The sequence below is a fragment of the Medicago sativa genome, chromosome 8 (assembly GCF_051527215.1).
Source record: "Medicago sativa cultivar Bolivia chromosome 8, Bolivia_mono, whole genome shotgun sequence".
In the NCBI taxonomy this organism is placed as follows: Eukaryota; Viridiplantae; Streptophyta; class Magnoliopsida; order Fabales; family Fabaceae; genus Medicago; species Medicago sativa.
In genome coordinates, this window is record NC_140756.1 from 30063092 (window position 1) to 30068750 (window position 5659).

Below are 5659 nucleotides of genomic sequence, written 5' to 3' on the forward strand. Positions count from 1 at the left end.
GGGTTTGATAATGGTTAATTCATCATCATAGATATCAATTCATAAAGCGAACGCGGAGCTTTGATATCCGAACAAGTGAATTTAGACAAGGTTTGCGAAACATGAGAATAGTCTAGCAAACCTTGGGACACATAAAGTTTCGATCTTCAAGGGTCCCAAAGGCAATCACCCATGAGAATAGGTGTGGTTGTTGGAGGGATACACTCACTGACTTCGAGAGGAGCTGTGATATGCTAAAGAGAAACTTGTCCTTAGTAATTAGGATTAACGTTTAATTATAAGTTTAAGGCTTGCTTGTGAAAAGATTCGTTATTATGATGAACCAATGATCCCAAGGCTCTTTTATATTATTGTTATTTACCTTCAGCAATTAAACCCCCTTTTTATAAACTTTTCTCTCTTCTAATCATTCTCTAAAAGTTAATTGAATTCACAACTCCCTAGCGGAACGATACTCTTCTTACTACTATTACTTCGATAGGCCGTGCACTTGCGGTTTGGCCCTATCAACTACCGACAAAAGATAATCTTGTGCGGCGTCGTGTGCTTCAACATGAAGACAACAAGTATGTAGGAGGTTGCGATGTCGAGGAGTCTGCATGTCACTTATTTTTTAGTTGTGCTACCTTTGGAAGCGTGTGGTTACTTGTCTTGTGGTGGTTAGGTATCTCTTTCGTTGCTACTGACAGGGTCTGCGATCACTTTCTTCAGTTCAGTCACATAGCAGGGTTACCGCGATTTACACATACATTCATGAAATTGTTGTGGCTTGCATGTATCTGGGTAATTTTGAAGGAAAGGAACAATTGAGTTTTCAATCAGAAGGTCGTGGATCTTCATCAAGTAACGGACAACGTAAAGCGGATGTCTTTTCAATGGTTAAAGGCTCATCTGACTACTTTCACCTACAGTTATAATGACTGGTGGTGGCACCATTTATCATGTATGGGTGTTTTGTTGTAACTTGATTTGTTTCTTCTTTTTTTGTGATGTTTATTGTGCTGAGGTATCATACTTAACTCTGTAATTTTTTGGGTAGTTCTCTTTTTTTTTTTGTCATGTAGCCTAGTGGCTAGATTCACACACATTATGTGTGGAGAAGTGGGGAATCTGGGGTTCGAACTTCGGCCCCTGCACAAATTATCTCTGATAGCTACCAACTGAGCTACACTTACGGAACCTTTTGGTTGGTTCTCTTTTGCACGCCTTGTGCGAGATGAATAACTTACTTTGATATATCAAATTCCATTGAAAATTGCTTTTCTGACATAGAAAACTTCACAATGACACAAGTAAATGATATAAATGCCCCCAGCGGTAGTTAACAGCCGCTTAATAATACGCCGGCAGTTAACAACCACTGGAACCTAGCGGCAGTTAAATGCCGCTCACACCAGTTAACGGAACCAGTGCAGTATGCACTGGTTTTTCCCAGGAAATTTGTCCTGTTTTACCTATAATTTCAAACGGCAATTTCGGAGGAAAGCAAACTGAAACAACAACATCCAGCAATCACAAACATCAACATTTCATAGTTTATCGATTATTCGGTAACATTACACAAAACCGATAATGCGTTAATGTTTCACAATTGTTTGAAATTTGTCAAATTTTCCACATTATGCAACACATTACACGTAATGTACATTAATTACTAATAAATGCGAAACTCAAATATATTGATATATATATATATATATATATATATATATATATATATATATATATAAATAGTTAAAGGTTAGTTACATATCACCCAAAAAATTGGTCAATACATTATATATCCAAAAAATTACGTCAGCGCGTATCGACCAAAAAATGGATTAACACCGACTAAAAAGTGTCACATTTCATCTAATAAAAGCAAATCATCTAAATGTTCCAGAACATCTTCAAATTCGGTGTTTGCTTTAACCGGAGTGTCATCAAACATAATTGGATTGTCTTGATTTGTTGGCTTTTTTGGTGGAACCGGTTTCTCTTTTAGCTCAATGTCCATGAGTGTTCGGAAACGATCGTGTTGATCCAAGAATTCATCCTCCCATGTTGCCGCCTCTTCGCTCCTATGTAGCTTCCACTCCGTGGATGATGGAGATAGTGGGCAACCATCTTTCAACGAAAGAAGGACAAAATAATTTAGGATTAGACCAAGGCAAATCATGTTGCTTTTCGGGTTAACCGGAGGCCGACCTCTAAGTGGGAAAAAAGTCTCGGAGATGTAGTCTAAGTAGGTAGTCATCTCTAACACCGGCCTATTGTAACATGATGCAACGATGTGTCCCATATCCGGCAATGTCAACCATTTGTCGGGAGGTGTAAAGCTACTAGGATTTTTGGGGGGATGCAATCCATCCAAAATGTACTTATAACGGTCCTCGCTCGCATATATCTCGATGTATTTGCTCATGTGCTCTTTCAGCTCTTGAATAAGTGCTCTCCGCACCATAACATGATTTTCTTCCGTCAAACCCACGGATTCGGCTATAGCCCTAAACCCACAATGTCCGTCACCAATAACATCCACAATTCTCTCAATGTATGGTCTCATGAATTTTGGCATGTAATACATAGGGTTCGATGGATCATAATTTCTTGAAACCAAGCTAGGCATAGGAACTGGAACTGGAGAAATGCCAATGCGAGCACCTTTTCTTTTAGGTTGTGAATATTTTTTTCGTGGTGAAGATTGACTTTCCGGATGTTGAGAATCAATAGTCTCCCACGAAGATGGGATCCTACTACGTGTAGTTTTGATTTTTTTGGGAGCTCCTTTGGTTGCCACCTTTCTTGGAGGTGGTGACAACAATGTGGTCTCCGGAAACGCTAACAACGACAAACCCTCTTTGATTTCTAGTTTCATTTGGAACGGAACTCTTTTGAGACGTTCTTGGATAGAACGCCACTCCTCCGCGACCGAAAACAAATATTCATTACTTTCTTCTTCACCCATATACAACTTATGCCAATGTGGGTGTATCTCATCCAATCGAATGGGCTTGTTGTGACTGATTGTCATAGCAATGAAGCATGCACAAGGTAGGCCATACGACGTCCTTTGAACACAGCCGCAACTTTTCTTCTCGATGCACAAGGTTTTCCTAGCACGCTCTTCTTCCACAAAAATAAAGTTCATGGCTTGTCTAGACACGTGACCCCCCAACCCAGAGTACAAAGTGACATCTTTGTATCGATGTTCCAAGACCGTAACGCTCCTACCAAAAGATGATTGTATCTCCCCAAATTGGTTTGCCAACATTCATCTATTTTTTGCCAACAAGTACCCAAATCACCCTTGGAGGTGGACAAATATTCCTTCACCACACCATGAGCTCCTTCAACTCTATTCATGGTCATACACCCAAGATGTAACACAAGGTTTGTCCATGCCCTCACTAGTTTGTCCTTGAAAGGCTTCAAAATGGTAGTTTCAACATAGTGAAGAAACTTTGGATGATCCTTACAAGCATCTTGGAATTCCACTAGATTACCCGCATATAACTCTTGAGTAGGAGATTCAACCAATTTTTCTCATGCATCAAATATGGTATCAACCAACTTACTATGCTTCTCCTCGTCGACAATCTTCTTTTGCTCATCCACCACAACAACATTTTGTTTAATTTTGCAAATCGGTGATGATTCTTGATCTAACATTTTTGCCAACATGGAAATAACAAAGTATTGCACTACTACTGGGGAGAACATTTGTTACGGCATTCATCATACCCGTGTCCCTGTCGGTCACTACCACCTTAGGCATATCGCTATTTGGTCCAAGAAGTTTAAGCAACATTTGCAAAGCCCAAGTAAAGTTATCCTCCTTCTCCGACGTCATAAATGCAAAACCAACCGAATATGTCAAATAGGTTAAGGTGGCTCCAACTATTTCAAACAATGGCATCCTATACAAGTTGGTTTTGTACGTGGAATCCATTATCAAAACAGTCGGAAAATTGTTAAACAACTTTACCGATTTTGGATGAGTCCAAAATATGTCTTGAACGGTTTAACTTTCCTTTTTTCCTATTACGTAATAAACATATCTATTCTCTTCCAACTTTGTGATTAGATATTGCATCTCCGTCAAGTCACCCCCTTTTGCCTTTTTGAATTTATGTCGTTCATTGTAGACTTGCTTGATATTTGTCATGGACTCTTTCCTTTTATTCTTCAAATTTGTCAAAATATTTTTTGGTTTCACCAAAGAATCGATCAAGTCATGTACAATCTTTTTGTCGTCCTCCGCTAATCTTCCGGCAAGAAGGTGCCCATCTACATACGGCACCATCTCATGGTTGTGAACGCCATTGAGAATAGCCAATTTCCAAGCATTGTCTTCCCTAATGACATATCCATGCACCTTGAACAAACACCCACATTTTCTTGATCCAGTTGCTTCATGCTTCACTTTTGTCTTCGGCACTTTGTGCTCGCCGCTCCGTTCACAAACCAACTCCAACATAGCATTTCTACCTTCACAAGATCTTCTAATGATAACCGTAAATCCAGCCCTATTTGCTTGTCGACGGACCCAACCGAGCAATTCGTCTTTATCTTTCCATGTGTCTCGGGTCGAAAAGAAATGAGCTGTGTCCACTTCGTTGTCACGAAGTTTCCACCCATCGGAATTGACGCTTGAAGCCTCAACTTTAACGGAAGTTTCGACCTTAGCGGGAGCTTCAACTTTAATGGAATCGATAACTCTAGGTTTTTGATCACCCGCATTCTCATCATTATCTATAAATAAACAACATACAATTACTAAACTAATTAATAAACATGTATCTAATATCATATAATAACATAAACAAACCAAAAAAACAAAAGAAAAAAATTTGTGGAAAAAAAAATTTGGCAGTAGCTACTGCCAGTTGAAAATTTAGAAAATTTTCTAAGTGTCTAGCGGCAGTTAACAGCCGCTCACTCCCAGCGGTAGTTAACTGCCGCTACAACGCGTGACAGTACAAAAAAAACAAGAAAAATCAATCAAATGTAATGGATTTTAACTTTGAAATACATGTTCTTTGATGCATGTTGTGTGTAGAAACGTCCTAGCAATCGATCAGCATTGATTTGGAACCAAGATTTTGACACAACATTTTTCAAATGGGAATTTTTTTGGTTTAGGTAATGGTGAGAAGGTGATGAGTGAATAGGAGGTAGGGTTTTCTGGTTTTGGGGGGAAAGAATTAAGCGGCAGTTAACAACTGCTGGGTCCAGCGGCAGTTAACTATCGGCGTGTTTCCTAACGGTAGTTAACTACCGCTGGGAGCTTTTTGATAAATTATTTGTGTCAATAGGAAGTATTTCATGTCAAAAAAGCAATTTTCTATTCCATTTTGGCTTGTTCAAAGAAAATATTAAAAAAATAAAAATATGCATACCTGAAACACGGGAACATATTATCAAAAAAAAGTTTGAGTAAAGCATAATCACGTTGTTCTAGTAAATTAAAATCAGACTGTTAAATATTACGTGTAACAAAACACTCACGTATTAGAAAGAAAGAAAGAAAAAAAAAAAAAAACACTCGTAGAGAAACTACAAAATATATTAAAAAAATTGCTCTTTAGCCACCCATGGTTTACTCTCATGCAGATGATCAAAATGCATCTCGAGCAGAAGAGTCAGATATGGAGTTAGTTGAAGAGACTCCGGG

The 5659-nt window shown here is 38.7% G+C and overlaps 1 pseudogene; it reads right to left on the bottom strand.

Moving 5' to 3' along the window:
• Positions 1 to 1843: 1843 nt before the first annotated feature.
• On the bottom strand, positions 1844 to 4831 carry LOC146898266 (uncharacterized; annotated as a pseudogene).
• Positions 4832 to 5659: the final 828 nt, after the last annotated feature.